This window comes from Delphinus delphis, chromosome 4 (assembly GCF_949987515.2).
Source record: "Delphinus delphis chromosome 4, mDelDel1.2, whole genome shotgun sequence".
Lineage (NCBI taxonomy): Eukaryota > Metazoa > Chordata > Mammalia > Artiodactyla > Delphinidae > Delphinus > Delphinus delphis.
In genome coordinates, this window is record NC_082686.1 from 7,979,128 (window position 1) to 7,998,541 (window position 19,414).

Sequence of the window (19,414 nt, forward strand, 5' to 3'; positions counted from 1 at the left end):
CTTAAAAGGGAACTAATTGGAGAAAAAGAATAAGTCCTTGAAAACTGAAAATACGATAGATATAAATACATATGATAGCAAAAAAGAAAAAAATAGTAAAAGAGCAGAAAGATATCTCTCTGAAAGTAGAAGGAAAAGAATATGTTCCACAGGAGAAAAAAAAGTAAGAAAATTAGAAGCTCAATGTGGAAGCTCCAATCTGGCTGACAGGAGTCCCAGAAAGATAGACTAGAGAAAATGAAAGGAAGGAAATTAGTAAATAAATAGTTCAATAAATTTTCCCAGAGGTGAAGAACACAAGTCTCCAAATGAAAAATTCCACTGAGTGTCCGGTGTGATGAATAGAAAAAGACTAACATCAAAGAACACCATGCTGCAATGTCAGGACATCAGATGGAAGGAGACATCCCAAGAATTTTTAGAGAGAAAAAGGTTACAAAGGGTCAGGAGTTGGAATGGAATTCAACTTCTCAACAAAACACAGATATCTATAAGATAAGGAAGCAAAGAAAACATGGGATCCAGGAATCTGGGAGGCAACACAAGAGAGATGCTGTGGGAATTCGCAGGGTGGTGGTGAAGGAAAGTCCCATTTAACTGCAGAGCAGCAAACCTGCGGAGCACACAGTTCAGAGCCAAACAGGTGCTCGGAGAGTTCCACATCAGGTGTCCTCAGAAAGAAAATGGAACTAATACAGACGATTTGTGGGGAAATGGCTTTGAGTGGGATCTTACAGAGCTGTTACCTTTAGGTGAGAAAACACTTAACAATAGTTCATAAAAAGCAAAGCAACTGAAGAAATAAAGCAATTAAGTCAAATTAAAAAAAGGTCGTTTTTACAAATCAGGAACTGTCATCATTATATACTCACTTGTTAATCAGTTTATGGCCTTATGTCGTTTAGTCATGAGTGAAAAGGTCAAATATGGATCTCACCACAAAAGAGCTAAAAGTGTCACCTACTACACTAGAAAGTTATTAGATAGATCTAAAATTGTATAGCAATTTTAGAAATAGCAGTATCTGCATTTATTTTTACATTTGGAGGTACATACCAGCATAAGCAACTAAATATGTTGAAAGCAGATATCCTGGGAAACAGGAAGTGGGCAGAAACAGGAGACCACATTTTTTGTAGTGAGATTTTTCCCACTAGAATTTTATCTCTGACTTTTATCTTGAAATTTTTCAAATCTATATAAAAGTTAAAGAATACTACAATAAGTAGCAACCATATACTCTTAACCTGGATTCCACATTCACTTTATCTCTCCCTCATTTTTTTCTGCACCACTTGAAGTGAGTTGAAAACATCACAAAGCTTCATTCATAAATACTCCAGCTGGTGTCTCTTGAGAACAAGGACATTCTCCTCCATACACAGAATATCATCACATCTAAGGAAATTAACAATGATCCCCTCTGTGGATTGATAGACAAGCCACAGTCAAATTTCCTCAATAGTCCCCCAAGTGTTGTTTGTATATCTTTTTTTTCCAGCCTGGATTTAATCAGATTGCAGAGTTTGCATTTGGATGGTTTATCTCTTTGGACTTTTAAATGATAGAATAATCCCTGCCCCACTAGGACTTTTCTGTTCTTTATGACACTGTCTTTTTTTTTTTTTTTTTTTTTTTTGCGGTACGCGGGCCTCTCCCGTTGCGGAGCACAGGCTCCGGACGCGCAGGCTCAGCGGCCATAGCTCACGGGCCCAGCCGCTCCGCGGCATGTGGGATTCTCCCGCACCGGGACACGAACCCGCGTCCCCTGCATCGGCAGGCGGACTCTCAACCACTGCGCCACCAGGGAAGCCCCTGTCTTTTTTGAAGATAGGACTCTAGTTGTCTTATAAAATGGCTCACGTCTACGTGTTTCCTCGTGATTAGATTAAGGTTCCTATTGAAACTGTTCCTATGGGCATATATTACTTTAATATACAAAGTAAAACGGAAAAAATGAAGATAGTACTTGTGTACATTTCCGACAAAGACAACTCCTCTCTTAGGTCTCCTTCAGCTGGAGTTTGATGCCTTCCCTGTGTTAATTGGGTCAGCATGTGCTTACTAAGTGTTCCCAACACAAGTCACTCCAGGAAGCAGGTTAAACACCTTTTCTCAGAGATGCATACGTTTTCACAGCTTTTCATTTTAAACTTGTCCCAGTGAGGATTTTTTCCCTCATCTACCCAAGAAATTCTGTTACTGAAAATTCTTGTGTCGGTTATCTCAACCACAAATGGAAGTTGTTTCTGCACAAATCCCTTAGTAGCTGAATAGATTTGATTCTCCTGTGTGATAAAGCAAGATGCAAAGACAGAGAAATGCGGAGGCCTGGCTTCTGGGCCCGGATCTGCCATTGACACTTCAGGCGACCTTGAGCCAGACGGCCGCCTCTCTAGGCTCCAGTGTTCTTATCTATAAAAAGAAGGGGTTGGACCAAGTTGATAATGAAAGGTACCTTTCAAACAACGATTCTGAAGTGAGCAGAAAAGAAAGAGTTCACGGGCAGATAGCTGTCTGCACACCCAGTGGGTGTCTCTTTTTACCTTCCTGCCAGCCAGACGTGACCATCCTCTGTACAAAACAAGTTGATCCTGGGGACTTCCCCGGCAGTCCAGTGGTTAGGACTCTGCGCTTCCACTGCAGGGGCATGGGTTCCATCCCTGGTCAGGGAACTAAGATACTGCATGCTGCCTGTAGCTCAGGCAAAACCAAACCAAAACAAACAAACAAAACAAGTTGGTCCTTGGTTGTGACGGGGAGAAGAGGCAGTAGGGGACGGTGCAGAGAAGAGCAAATAAGGGGCAATGATAGAAATACCAGTGCTAAAGTGGATGACAGAAATCCCCTGCCTTCCAGAGTAATCTACCTGATGATAAGGTGTGGGGCATGAACTTTGAGAAACAAACCTGATGTTAAAAGCAGAAGAAACTCCCAAGTATCCTTGTGACATAGAAGTACTCAACAAATATTTACTAAATAGTGAAGTTCAGGACACGCCACCCCAAAATATGTTGCTTTGGGATATTGATTATTTTGAGCTGAAACTACTGTAAAGACAGCACAAGCAGTGAGAAGATTTCTCTGAACTCCCCTTACCTGCCTAAACTCAGATTCTCCAAAAGAAACTCAAATGTCATAAGTGCCCCCCCCCCCAGAAGTGTCAGCAGCAGAGAAGACTGACCGTTATCCCAGGAGAAGAGACCAGAAGTCCACACCACACCCAAACGTCCTCACAAACTATTGTATCTCCCATCTGTTCCTCTAAGGGCCCCTTCCTCTCTCCTGAAAATCATTTGCTCTCCCTAAGTTGGCTACATCCTCCCTCCCCTTCTCCTGTTGATGGTATTTAAGCTCTCAAATCACACCAATTTACTGAGTATTCACTTTTTTTCTTGTGATGCCCCATGCACATACTATTAAAAATAAACGTGTGTACACCTTTGCTGCTTACAGTCTACCTGCTATCTGTTTATTTCACAGACCCAGCTATCGAACCTAGGAAGGTGGGGGGAAAGTCCTTCCTCCCCTACAGGGGAGCCTCCAGGTTCAAGACTGTTGGTGATTCAGGCCAACAGTGCTGGTGTTATTTCCTTCAAATTGCTGCAAACACTTTGTAAATTCTCTCTCAAAACCTGATGGAAGGAAGGCAGCAGAGATGGAGAGAGCCCTGGACTAGGCATCAGGTGGCCTGTCTCTCCCTCCGACTCTGCAGTTAAGTGGGTCAACTTGGGGCAAATCTCATAGCCCCCCTAGGCTGCCATTTTCTCATCTGTGAGAAGGACGGAGGTGGGAGGTGTGGATTGACTCACCCCTCCAATTCGTTACTGCTAAAAACACAGTGAGCCAATTCCTTAACCTTTGGGGTAAGCAAGAGACGATATTTGTTGCATGATGATTTGTACCATCATCCTATTGAATAACTGGCTGGATACCGACTTGATGGTGTTTCCCCACCTTCCTTTACTTAAATGATCTACTCTCTAATTGTTTCCCTCTCTTCAGTGGGTATTAAGGAAATATCCAATTTTTTCTCTCTTGGCTTATAGCCATGGCTTCTTGTCCCAGAGGTTTCTGAGCCTGTGAATAATTATCTGGTTTAAGTTAAGGATGCCCTGAAGATAATAACATACTTTGCTCATGGTTCAATTTTGCTTGTACTTCCTGTGTAAAGCTCTCCTCTCTAAAACACTCTGCAATGATAACATTACCAACAATACCACTTTACATTTACACAGAAATTTCTCCTAGAATGTCTCCCACGTTTCTTATACCAATGATCAGTACAGGCTCTCGTTAAGGAGTAAGGACAAGTAAATGTTGGAGGGGTTTTTTGAAACAGTTTTCTCATCCACTCCTAGATCCTAACATCTTTGCTAGATCATCAACGTCTTTGGATTCTGGAGAGAAGGGAAGAGGACGGTACTCAGAGGTAGAGGCTTTTTTCAGGCAGAGGGTGGAATGCTGAGTCCTAGGTCAGACCTATAGGAAGCGGGGCAGGGGAGATCATTGCAGCACTCATAGATTTTTTAAAAAACATTTTTATTGGGGTAGAGTTGATTTACAATGTTGTGTAGCACCCATAGATTTTAAGTCTTAAGAAATACATCAATCAACCACAAGGAATGGGCCTTTTCTGGATCCTGACCCAAACAATTTGTTAAAAAAAAATTACAGGATAATGAAGGAAATGACTGGTTTGGGATGAAATTAAAGAATTGCTTTTATTTTAAGCCTCCATCATGATGTTAAGGTTCACGTTTTCTTTGAAAAGTTTTTAATCTTTTAGGAATTCTGACTGAAATGATAATGCTGTCTGGTGTTTGCTTCAAAATAGTCTTGAGTTGTGGGAGTTGGGGGGGTTGTATATAGAATAAGACTGGGCAAAAGCTAATAAACGTTGAAGCTGATGGATGAGTACATGGGCTTCGTGATAGGATTCTTTCTAACTTTATATCTGTTTGAACTTGTCCAAAACAATTTTTAAATGACAACCGGGAAAACAAATCTTTTCACAACTGAACGATAAGAGAATAAGGAAAAGCCAGCTTTTGTGTGTCCCATTTTACATTAGGCAGCCCGTCAAGTTGCTCGGGTAGAAATAAACTCTTGCATTTTAAGGTAAATGTAAGGAATGGGAAATGGGAGCAGGAAGAAGAGTTCTGATGCTTTTATTTTCCCACATAACCCTAATATTGCCATACATTTGAATAACGTTTTACAGTTTCAAAGTACTTTATATCTCATTCAATCTCAGAAAATGCCAGGTATGTGTATGTGTTGTCATATGTGACATCTGACAAAATGTCTTCATTACGTTGTTTTTGCAATTTTCTTTTTTTAGTGATTTACTTTAAACCTGTGAAAATATTGCTGTATTAGTCTCTTAGTTGATACCTAAGGATTTATTTCTTGTTCTAGCTCTACATGGAAAACTCAGCCTGAATGTCTATTTACAATATTAGAATTCTTAAATGTTCCCCTGTAATGATTTGGAGCAATTTTATTTTTCCTCTTAGTTTGTATTTGGAGGAACGTATGGAGTGGTGGTGGTGGGGGGGAAACTTTCTTATTTTCTTTGAGTCCACCCAGCTGTTTTATTTTGTGTTCACTTATTTCCCAGGCTTCCACTTGGAGTGTGAAGCCATCAAAAGTGTTCTGTTCTTTTTAATACTTTATCAGCATTTCCTTTATTAGTCACATTATCCTTTATCTCTTTCCTGTGAAAGCTTTTAAAGTACCAATTGATGAGGCCATGTCTTTTGTTATTTAAATATTATTCCATCAACATTTACAAGTACATCATAAGAAGATTTAAGCACAATATCCTACCCTAATGATCACAAACCCACACATTTTTAAAAATCTGACTTCTTTTCTCTTTTTCTATGTATACCTCCCATTCCAGGATTCCACCCACTGAGCACAGGAAACTACCAGAGGCCCTGGTATTAAAAATTCCGGACTGGTCACAGACCTTTAACAAGATCAAGAGAGGTAAACACTTTATCTTTATAAGGGCAACACATTCTTAAGTTAAAACGAAAGACCTAGATGTGTTTTACAAGCATTGATCTCGATGGAATCACTGGACAGCCACTGAAGGGAGCAATGAATTTCTATGCTGTACCAAGACCATCCTATAAGGGTCTCTAAGCAGAGCCCTGGAAGAGAAGGGATCCCCAGGGTGAAGGCGTCCCTGGGCTCCAACAGAAGTTACTCTGTGACTCTGCAAATATTAAATATAGCTACATGAATCACACTACAAAATTCCAGTCCTGAAATCTGGTGTCAGGCATAACAATTTGTTCTCTCTCCTTGCTCATGAATAACAAAGAATCAATTGAAGAAATTTTGGTTTGTATAAGAATACTCTGATGCTTTTCTCCTCCCTCTGGAAGACACATTCTGCATTTGACATGACATATGCTTCTCAAGTGTTATTTTGTGTTTATTAATCTTTGAACTAAATTGTCAGTCCTTGTAACTAGAAAGACATTTCCCCAGAACCCTCCTGACTTATGCTAAGGGTACACGACAGCTGATAAACTCCAGTGACCTCTGAGGGGACAGATGGGCTGTGTGGCTTTGAACACCCACGTGGCTTTCTGGACTATAGTTGACAGCATAACCCAGGTTAAAGTGGTTGGCAAAAATGATCAGGCTTTTTCCATACTTATCATGCTTATCACAGGGGTTGCGTCACCTACTCTATTGCTCTATCAAATCTCTTTCTTTATTATAACCTTCCTTGCCACTAACTTCCTCATTTGCATATGTCTGTGTATATTTTTCTTTATAATACAAAATAATCCATGCTCACCGTAATAGTAGCAAAAGCTAACATTAATTGTTTGCTTCTAAGGTGCCAGACATGTTGCTAAAAGCTTAACTCTTGCCTCACCTAATCTTCAACAATTTACAGGATAGGTATTATTATCTTCATTTTGCAGATAAAAAAACATGAATATGTAGGACTCAGAAAGTTTATCACCCATTCATTATTCCTGAAAAATTTTCCTTCAGGCAAAAACAAGGAGTCCAAGAAAGAGAATGAAATTCAAAACATATAAAAGTGGTGAAAAAAAAATGCTAGTAAGATTTATACTTAATGTTAAGACATTTAAGAAAGGATTTTTAAGAAATAAAACAGAAAAATGTAAAAAGAAAGTTAATGATAAACTAGAACTAAAATTTCATAGTATTGCTACAAACATGAGATGCTTAAGGTCTTACCTAGCTCCAGAGGAAAAAGTTATACTGATTCATTCTAAATCCTTATAGAAAGGCATGTTTAAAAGGTTTTATTAAATTCAAGGGCCATCTCCTCAAAATGGTCAAGGTCATCAAAAACAAGGAAAGACTGAGAAACTGTCACAGCCAAGAGGAGACTAAGAAGACATGACAACTAAACATAATGTATCCTGGACCAGATAAAGGACATTTGACAAAAATTAAAGAAATATTGTTACCCAGAACCTGAGTTTGCCTCTTGGTGGGTGTTGGGCCAAAAGACACAACCAAGGCAAAGATCAGGAAAAGGAGGGGTTTATTATTATTTGCAGCAAGTAAGGAGCACACCAGGGATCTTCCCCAAAGCAGTGTCTCCCTAAACAGCAGAGTTGGGGAAGATTTAAGCTAAGGGCACATGCATATTCATGAAGGCGCTTGAGCAGATGAGAATCCAGCATAGAATTGGGGCAAAGGACCACAGAGTCCAAGTTTTAGTAGTTTGAAGTCAGAAAAGGTCAACGTCAACCTTCCATCCTCCACCTGGATGCAGGCCTGAGCTCCTACAGAACTCAAAGATATGTGTCAGATTGTTACGTATATCCCTTGGGGAGGAAATACGACTCTGTTCTAATCACTGAACTATTGGTTTTTTAAAAATTTATTTATTTGGCTGCACCGGTCTTAGTTGCGGCACGCGGGATCTTCATTGCGACGTGCGGGATCTTTAGTTGCGGCATGTGGGATCCAGTTCCCTGACCAGGGATCGAACCTGGGCCCCCTGCATTGGGAGCACGCCATGGAGTCTGAGCCACTGGGCCACCAGGGAAGTCCCTGAACTATGGTTTATTGACTGCTTTTCCATAGTTCCTGCCTTCTCTCATTTGCCTTAAAATCATTCATTACTGATCCTGTTCAAGGGAAAGCACTGTGGCCAGGCTTAGATCACGAAATGGCTTAGGCCAAAAATGGCTTCTCTTCTGTCATGAAAGCCATGCCTGCCTGGGTCTCTTTCCCCGGGACCCCCTACTCTATCTGCTTACAATATGAATAAAATTATGAACTTAATTTAATAAAATGTATCAATATTAGATCATTAATTTTGACAAATGTACTACATTAATGGAAAATATTAATAATAAGGGAAACTGAGTATGGAGTATACAGGAATTCTCTGTACTGCCTTTGCCAGTTTTCTATAAATCCAAAATTACTCTAAAATAAAAAAAATTGTTTAAAACTTAGAAACAACCTCATAGAGTTATTATAAGAATTAAATGAAATAATATAAAAAGATCTGTGGAGGGACTGGAATATAGTAAGCATTCAGTAAATATGAGCTTTTAATAAGGATTTAAAAATTAAGGGCTGTCAACAGAGGAATAGGGATAGCATGCATAACTTCCCAAACCATGGATGGTGGGAGGGGAGAGATAAAAAAAGAAAATTTAATTTATCCGGACTTCCCTGGTGGCGCAGTGGTTAGGAATCCGCCTGCTAATGCAGGGGACACGAGTTCGAGCCCTGGTCTGGGAAAACTCCACATGCCATGGAGCAACTAAGCCCGTGCGCCACAACTACTGAAGCCCGCGCGCCGAAAGCCTGTGCTCCGCAACAAGAGAAGGCGCCGCAGTGAGAAGCCCACGCACCACAACAAACAGTAGCCCCCACTCGCCGCAACTAGAGAAAGCCTGTGCGCAGCAACGTAGACCCAATGCAGCTAAAAATAAATAAATAAATAAATGTGTTTTAAAAATATTTTTTAATTTAATTTATCCAATAAAAAATAGAAAAGTTAAAGAAAGCATTAAAATGTATTTACATAAAAACATAAAATGAGATATAAGGAATCATTAACTATATTAAATGCAAATGAGTTAAACTCACTATCTAAGGGGAAGATTCCACACACATTAAAATTTAAGAAAAAAAAGAAAGAAAACGAAAATAACAAGTGTTGGTGAGTGAAATGATCTGCATCCAATTCCAACAGGGGAGGGGAGGACTTGGTTCCACCATGACCACCAAGCAATTAACTCAGTTCTGACAGTATTTACCCAGAGACAGCATCACTCCCACAGGTTAAGGGTTCAGTCTCACAAGATTGATTGCCACCCCAGTTCAGACACCAATTGCAAGTCCAGGTTGTCACTTCTGTTTCTGACCCCCGGCTATAGATGGGAGGTTCCAACACCCTCCTCCTTGGGTTCCATTAATTTGCTAAAGTAGCTCACAGAACTCAGAGAAACATTTTACTTACTTGATCACTTGTTTATTGTAAAAGGATATAACTTGGGAACAGCCAGAAGAAAGAGAGTTGCTTAGGGCAAAATATGGGGAAAGGGCTCGGAGCATTCATGTTCCCTCTGAGTATGCCACTCTCCCCAAATCTCCACATGTTCACCAACCTGGAAGCTCTCCAAACTCCATCCATTTGGGTTTTTATGGAAGCTTCATTATACAAGCATGATTGATTGAATCATTGGCCATAGGCAATCTATCCAACCTCCGGGCCTTCTCCCTTCCCCAGTGGAGATGGGGTTAGGGGCAGTGAAACTGAAAGTTCCAACCCTCTAATCACCGGGTTGACTCCACTGGCAACCAGCCCCCATCCTTTGGTGGAGTCCAAATGTCACCTCATTAGCTTAACAAAAGACCCCTCTACTGCTGTCATCACTTAGGAAGTTCTAAAGATTTTCGTTCTGTGCCAGAAAAGGTGGACGAATACCAAATATATATTTCTTATAAATTACGATGTCACAGTGAAGATGTGGAGAAATTAGAACACTTGTGCAGTGTTACTGGGAATGTAAAATGGTGCAGCAAGTATGTAAAACATTATGGAGGTTCCTTAAAAAATGAAAAATGGAATTATCATATGATCCAGCAATTCCACTTCTGGGTATTGTTGACAAAAAAATCAATCAGTTGATCTAAGAAAGAAGTGGAAATTTTTATTTGAGCCAAATTGAGGATTATAACCTGGAAACAGCCTCTCAGAAAGCTCTGAGAACTTTTCTGTCAGTTAGGGGCCAATGTACAGTTACTTAAGTTTTCTGAGACAGACAGCTGTACATTAAATGACATATTATTGACAGTTTACACAATCTAGCGAGTAGTCCGTCATGGATCATAGTGGCCCCTTACAAGATTAAGAAGGAACGTTATCCTTTAAGGTGTTGTCTTGTTGGTACTAGGAGAACGTTGCTCTTTATGGCCGAGCAGCTATTTCTGCTGATAGGGAGGTTGGGTCAAAGCATGATGCAGATACACAATTCACAGTAGAGGGGAGAGAGGAGGCCAAAGGGCAGAGAAACTTTTTTCCTGTTTAAATTTTTCTTGTCGTGCCATAAAATATGAATTTTATTTCACATATATATCCTAAAGAATTGAAAACAGGGTCTCAAAGAGTTATTTGCACACCCATGTTCATAGCAGCCCTATTCACAATAACAAAAAGATGGAAGCAACTCAAGTGTCCATCAGTGGATGAATGGATAAGCAAAATATGGTCTATATGTACAATGGAATATAACTCAGCCTTAAAAAGAAATTCTGACACAGGCTACGACATGGATGAACCTCAAACATACTATGCTAAGTGAAATAATCCAGACATTTAAAAAAAAATACTGTAGGATTCCACTCATATGAGGTGTCCAGAGTAGTCAAATTTATAGAAACAGAGAGTAGAGTGGTGGCTGCCAGGAGCTGGGGGGAGGGGAAAATGAAGAATTCTTGTTTCATGGATATAGAGCTTCAGTTTTGTAGGATGATAAAGTTCTGGAGATTGCTTGTACAATAATGTGAATGTGGGACTTCCCTGGTGGCACAGTGGTTAAGAATTTGCCTGCCAATGCAGGGGACACGGGTTCGAGCCCTGGTGCGGGAAGATCCCACATGCCACGGGGCAACTAGGCCCGTGTGCCACAACTACTGAGCCTGCGTTCTAAAGCCCGAGAGCCACAACTACTGAGCCTGCATGCTGCAACTACTGAAGCCCATGCGCCTAGAGCCTGTGCTCCACAACAAGAGAAGCCACCACAATGAGAAAGCCCACACACTGCAACTAGAGAAAAGCCCATGCACAGCAATGAAGACCCAATGCAGCCAAAAAAAAAAAATATATATATATATATATATATAATGTGAATGTACTTGACACTACTGAATTGTACAATTAAAAATGGTTATGGTGGTAGAGTCTACATTATGCGTATTTTACCACAATTAAAATTTTTTTTTTAAAAGAGTATTCTCAAACTGAGTGACCAAATGAAAGTAACCCATCTGAAAAAGCTATTTACTGTATGATTCCAACTACATGACATTCTGGAAAAGGTAAAACCATGGAGACATTAAAAAAGAAAAACTCCGTGATTTTCAGGGGTTAGGAGAGAGGGAAATGTAAACAGTTGGAGAACAGAGGATTTTTAGGGCAGTGAAACTCTTCTGTATGATACTGTAATGATGGTATATGTCATTACACTTTTGTCAAAACCCACAGAATGTGCAACACAAGAGTGAACCCTATGGTAAACTCTGGACTGTGAGTGATATTAACATGTATAAGTTCATCATATTGTAACAAATGTAGCCCTCTGGTGCAGGTTGTTGATGGCTGGGAGGCTAAGCACGTGCAGAGGCAGGAGGTATGTGGGAACTCTCTCTACTTTCTGCTAAATTTTGCTGTTCTAAAAAATACAGTCTATTAAAAATTTTTTTAATGCAGTAATATCATATTCATAAGACACATACTTACAAAAAAATTGAAAATAAGGGGTGATCAAAGGCAAAGGCAAACTAAAAAGAAATATAGGTGGCAATATTAATAAAAGATAAAATATAATTTGATGGCAAAGCACATTAAGACAAAGAGATAAATGAATATTGTACATTGATAAAAGAGTCAGTCTCTCACAAAGGTGTGATAGATGTGAGTCTTATCACATCTTATCAAAATATATCTATTTTAAAACTCTTCTGGAATGAGGTAAGAGAGAGTTTTCTCTTTTTGCCCTATACATCAGTATTATATTCATATCTATAGTCAATCTACCATCCTAAATGTGTGCTCGTTTGGTGAAAGGGAATGAGTATTAAAATTTGAATAAACAACAAGGTCTTACTGTATAAGCACAGGGAACCATATTTAATATCCTGTGATAAATCATAATGGAAAAGAATATAGAAAAAGAATGTATACATATGTATAACCGAACCTCTTTGCTGTACAGCAGAAACTAATGCAATATTGTCTATCAAATATATGTCAATAAAAAAATTAAAAATAAAAAAATTTTTGGATAGAAATGTCAGTTTGTCCTCAAAAAGCGCTGTGCCAGTTAACATTTCTACCAACAAAGAGGGGTTTTCTCCATGCCATCTCTAATACTAAATAGTACCATTAAAAAAATTGTTAGCCTGACAAGAGAGAAAGTGGTATCTTGTTTTTATTTGCATTTTCCTGTTCAGAAGGGAAGTTGAGCTTTTTTTCTTAGCCAGAAATGATAATGTAATCCAGTCAGTCACATTCTTTTCTCTCTTGTTTCTGGTTTTAATGTCTCACTTTGAAGGACTATCCCTATGTGTATCCTCCTATATTTTCTGTTGGTACTCTTATTACTTTGTTTAGAATTTTAATTCATTTTAATTTCATTTTATTTATTATTTTTGAAGAAGCTGTCTATTCTACACAGTTCCCAGCTGGATATCCAATTATCCCCATTCCACTTATTGAATTTACTTTACCCCAAAGTTGAAATACCAACATTGTCAAGTCAATACATAAGTTTGTTTCTCTGCCTCTGTTACACTATTTTAATGACACTATTTTGGTAGTCCATTTTGAGAAGTACTAGAGCAATTTCTTCCTCATTAGTATTCTTTTCAAAGACATCTTAGCAGTCTTTAACATTTACTCTTCCAGATGAGGTTTTTTTTTTTTTTTACATCTTTATTGAAGTATAATTGCTTTACAATGGTGTGTTGGTTTCTGCTTTATAACAAAGTGACTCAGTTATACATACACATATGTTCCCATATCTCTTCCCTCTTGCGTCTCCCTCCCTCCCACCCTCCCTATAGATGAAGTTTTAAGTTTCAAAAAACTTCCTCTTGGGAATTACCTGGCAGTCCAGTGGTTAGGGCTCTGCGCTCTCACTGCGGAGGGCCCAGGTTCAGTCCCTGGTTGGGGAGCTAAGACCCCACAAGCTGCGCAGTGCAGCCAAAAAAATAACACTTCTTCTTAAGATTTTGCTTGGAATTGCATTGACTCTATGACCATTTGGGTAGAAATGACACGGGAACATGAGGCAACGATTGTTAAACAGGCACTAGACAAAGACAGCTTTTCTGCTTTGGCAAGTCAGTTCATCTCGTGAATCTTCAGTTTCTTTATCTTTTAAGCAGAGATGATAATAGTACCCATGTCATAGGGCTATTATGAGAATTAAATGTGATAACGCATATAAAGTGAGTAGCACAGTGCCTGCCACATAGTAAGTGTTCAATAAATGTAACCCTCGTATTCAAGTACAGAAATACCTTGGTTATATATTCTGAATGTCTTTTGGTAATGTTCAGTTTTCTTCATAGAGGTTGCAAACATTTGTTGTTGAGCTTTTACTATATTTTAGCTTTTTGATGCTATTGAGAATGGATTTTTTTCTTTCCTTTTAATAATATTTTCTAGTTAGTTACTGCTAGTATAGACAAACATCTTTAAAGAAGTAAAGCATTTTTTTCTCTTAGTAGTTGGTATGGGGATGTATTTATCTAGGGATTGGTTACCTTAATGACCTCTACTGCTGGTTCCAATAGATTTTTAGTTTATTCTTTCAAATTTTCTGAGTAGATAACACTATGACCCACAAATAACCATTTGTTTTCTCCTCATATATTTTCTCCTTTTGTATTGGTTGGAACTTTCAAAATGATTTCAAATAATGCCCATAGTAGGGGACATCTTTATGTTCTCATGACTTTATTGGGAAATTTTTACATTCTCTTTTATTTATTTTTTTTAAACTTATTATTTATTCATTTTATTTATTATTATTATTTTTGGCTGCATTGGGTCTTCATTGCTGCGAGCGGGGGCTACTCTTCGAGGCGGTGTGCAGGCTTCTCATTGCAGTGGCTTCTCTTGCAGAGCACAGGCTCTAGGCGCTCAGGCTTCAGTAGTTGTGGCATGTGGGCTCAGTAGCTGCAGCATGCCGGCCCTAGAGTGCAGGCTCAGTAGTTGTGGTACATGGGCTTAGCTGCTCCACGGCATGTGGGATCTTCCAGGACCAGTGCTGGAACCTGTGTCCTCTGCATTGGCAGGAGGATTCTTAACCACTGCGCCACCAAGGAAGTCCCTACATTCTCTTTTAAAAAACAACTTATGCTACGTTTAGAAGAGAAACAAATAGGAAATCAATAAACATTATATAAAGGGTTTGGTTGCAAAAAATACTCTGAAATTATGTTCCACATCAGAATAGATTCAGTCCAGTCACATATCTATATATTTATTGAGCAAATAATGAAACTATAAAGAGCATAAGGTGGCAATTCATGAAATAAAGGTTAAACTATACTTGGTAGATTCAGGTGAGGCAGGAACAGAAAACCACACATGTTACTACATTCATTAAGGATTTTAAATTAACCTTTATAAAATTAATGCATTCTCACTGAAAAAAAATTTTTAATACAGAAATATAAAAAGAAAAGTTTCCCCTTCCTATATTCTTCATCCTATATCCCAGAGGCATCCTTTGTTTACATGTCAGTGTGTATGCCTCTAGAAATTTTTTATGCATATATATACAAAAATGAGTAACATAATTTGGAAACATTTAACAACTTAGATTTAAAAAACATTAATTTTTAAAATTGAGCTTTAATTTGTAAACAAACACTGATTTAGGCATAAGATTAAATCCTTAGGCAGTCTGGTCAATTGGGAATTTAATAAAATCACTGCTAAACTTTGAGATGTTTTCCTGACAAAATCGTATATTTAATATCTGCCCTGAGATTCTTTCTTTCTTAATTTATTTCAATTTTAAATTTTTATATATATACATTCTTTTTAAAATTTATTTTTATTGAAGTATAGTTGAATTACAATGTTGTGTTAATTACTGCTGTACAGCAAAGTGACTCAGTTATGCATCTATATACATTCTTTTTCATATTTTTTTCCATATGGTTTATCACAGGATATTGAATATGGTTCCCTGTGCTATACAGTAGGAACTTGTTTATCCATTTTATATATAATAGTTTGCGTCTGCTAATCCCAAACTCCGAGTCCATCCCTCCCCCAGCCCCCTCCTCCTAGGCAACCAGAAGTCTGTTCTCTACATCCGTGAGTCTGTTTCTGTTTCCTAGATAGGTTCATTTCTGTCATATTTTAGATTCCACATATAAGTGATATCATATGGTATTTGTCTTTCTCTTTCTGACTTATTTCACTTAGTATGATAATCTCTAGTTGCATTCATGTTGCTACAGATGACATTATTTCGTTCTTTTTTATGGCTGAGTAGTACTCCATTGTATATATGTACCACATCTTCTTTATCCATTCATCTGTCGATGGTTGTTTCCATGTCTTGGCTATTATGACTAGTGCTGCTATGAACATAAGGGTGTATGTACCTTTTTAAATTATCTTTCTGCCTTTGAGAATCTTTTGCTCAGACTGGAATAAGAAACAGTTTTATTCTTAAGCTCTGATAATCCTTGCTCCTTTATAGTTTTTAAAATTTTTCTTGAGGGCTTCCCTCATGGCGCAGTGGTTGAGAGTCTGCCTGCTGATGCAGGGGACACAGGTTCGTGCCCCGGTCCGGGAAGATCCCACATGCCGCGGAGCAGCTGGGCCCGTGAGCCATGGCCACTGAGCCTGCGCGTCCGGAGCCTGTGCTCCGCAACGGGAGAGGCCACAACAGTGAGAGGCCTGCGTATTGAAAAAAAAAAAAAAAAAAAAAAAAGTGTTGCAGCATAGCAACATAAAAAGTGTTGCTTTTTTTAATCCTCCACTAATAATGTCCTCCCTGGTCTCCCACCTACAACAATATCTCCTCAAGGGACTTCAAGTTTATACTAATGGTCTCCTCGTGGGCCTTTCCAGCTTCTGCCCAGTGCTGGTCCTAAGGCCCATGCTGGCTTTTTAGGTTTTTTGTTGTGGGTACACCCCAATTTCAGACCCTACATTTCTGTCCCAGTTACTGTTGCTGCCTAACAAATGAGCCCAAAACTTGGCAGCTTAAAACAACAATCTTGTTATGCTAATAGATTTTGTGGGCCAGAAATTCAGATGGGGCACAGTAACGATGGCTGTGGGTCTTCCTCGTGATGTCTGAGGCCTCTGCTGGTAAGCTGTTAAGGCTAGAGGGATTCAGCGACTGAGAGCTGGAGTCATCTGAAGACCCACTCACTTATAAATCTGGTGAAGCTCAGAAGACTAGGACTGCTGACCAGAACATCTGCATGTTGTCTTTCCCCTTGGCTTGATGTTCCCATGGCACAGTGGCCTGGGACGCAGCCCTTCTTCAGTAGCAGCTCAGGGCTCTTAGCATGAGTGTGCCAGCAAACAAAATAGAAACTACATCACCACTTATGGCCTCGCCTTGGAAGTCATACAGTTAAATTTTTCCCATACTCTATTGTTGAAGTCATGCCAAACCCACTAGATTCAAAGGGAGTGATAGACCTCATCTCTGGATGGGAAGAGTAGCCAGGACATATTGTTGAATACCTTGTGGGATGGAAGATATTTTTGTAGCTATCTTTGGAAAATACGATGTGTGACATAAATAAGAAATTAGTGACAATATAGATGATTTGAACAATGCAAATGATGCAAATATATATACAGTGATCTACATAAGTTAATTACATCAGTTTATTTGCATGATTTGTATATACATACATATTCGTATACACGTGTGTGTGTGTGTATATATATATATATATATATATAAAACACTAAGTACAAAATATCCATTCTTCTGAAGTGTTCACAATATCTTTACCAAAAATGACGCTATGCTGAGCATAAAGCAAATCTCAACAAATTTCAAAGCATAGTAATTATAAAGAGAATGTGCCCTGGCCCTAGTGAAACTTACCTAGACATCAGCAACAAAAAGGTAAACAGAGCATCCCCATATTTTGGAAATTAAGCAACACATTTCATAGATCAAAAAAGAAATTCCAAGGGAAATTAGAAAATCTTGTAAACAGAATGATTTTTTAAATTTTATTTATTTATTTATTTTTGGCTGTGTGAGTCTTCATTGCTGCACGTGGACTTTCTCTAGTTGCAGTGAACAGGGGCTACTCTTCGTTGCAGTGCACGGGCTTCTCATTGCAGTGGCTTCTTGTTGCGGAGCATGGGCCCTAGGCGCACGGGCTTCAGTAGTTGTGGCATGCAGGCTCAGTAGTTGTGGCACACGGGCTTAGTTGCTCTGTGGCATGTGGGATCTTCCCAGACCAGGGCTCGAACCCATGTCCTCTGCATTGGCAGGCGAATTCTTAACCAGTGCATCACCAGGGAAGTCCCTGAATGATTATTTAAATCATGCTTCTTATTTTATTATTATTTTTATTTTTTTAATTGAAGTATAGTTGATTTACAAAATATTAGTTTCCGGTTTACAACATAGTGATTCAAAATTTTACAGATTATACTCTATTTAAAGTTATTGTAGGGAAATCCCTGGGGGTCCAGTGGTTAGGACTTGGCACGTTCACTGCTGAGGGCCCCGGGTTCAATCCCTGAGCAGGGAACTGAGATCCCACAAGCTGGGTGGTGTGGCCAAAAAATAAAATAAAAATTATTATAAAATATTGGATTTATCCCCTGTGCTGTATAAATTACAATTTTTTTAAATGGTATATCAAAATCTATAAGACTTCTGCTTTCCGCCATGATGGAGTAAATGGTGCCAGTTTAGCTTTCCCATTCCCCCATAAATGACTAGAAAACTTTAAAACATATATAAACCAAATGCTGTCAGATATCGCACAACAGACAGTGCAGAACTGTGAGCCCTTGGAGAAAGAAGACAAACTTGTTCTGAACTGTGGTGCAGAGAAGGGGGGAAGGCAAGTTAGGATAGCCTTGCTGAGTTGAAGGAAACAGAGATTATAGTTCAGGAAGGCTGAAGCCAGGAAAGGGTTCTGGAAAGGAAGGCACTGTGTAGGGAAAGAACTCCTGCAACCTGTGTGGAGGCGCCACTGAGTCTGCACATGGGGAGAGCGAATCCCCATGAAGCTCCACGCAGAGTGACCAGAGAATTGTAATCTAAGTAACACCTAGAAACACGCACACAGCAGGAAGACCTTTCCATCTGTCCAGCCAGAGTAGAAATATGGGCGACATTCAGTGGAGACCCAAGAGGAGTAATGGTCAGTGTAGGGTCTGAAGGAGTCCTGGAATGAGGCTACTCTTAGTGGGTCAAGCAAAATTTAAAGACAGGCCTTGAAGGTATCGAACTGAGAGCCTCAAGTAAACTAGCTGCCAGCTGAAACAGTCTTTAAAAGATGAAAACTCAATCCAGACACTCTGCTTTGTAACACACACAATGTCCACCGTTCAACTGAAAAATGCCAGATATGCAAGGGAGGGGTGACTATAACCGGGAGAAAAATCAGGCAGTGGGAGGCACTCAGTAATGAGGGATATGAAGGAACTAGTAGACAAGGACATTAAAACAAGTAATAGAACTATATTTAAGAATTTAATGAATAAATGTGTATAATGAAGTGAGAAATAAAAAAGAAACAAATGAAACTTCTAGAGATGGAAATGCAATATATGAAATTAACTTTTCACTGGCTTGGACTAACACAAAATTAGACACTGCATAAGAAAATATCAGAGAACTTGAAGGCATAGAAATAGAATCCCTCTAAAATAAAATACATAGAGAGAAAGGCGGGGAAAATAAAGAGGTTTTATAATCTACAGGAAATATAGACTGATTTAACACACATCTAATTGGAGACCCAAAAAGCAAGGAGTGTGTAGGAAGCAGAAAATACATTTGAAAAGATAATGGCTGAAAATTTTTCCAAATTTGAAAACTATAAACACATAGACCACAAAAGTTCAATGACCTCCAAACAGAATTCACTTACACACACATGCACACACCCACACACACACACCCCCACACACAAACCA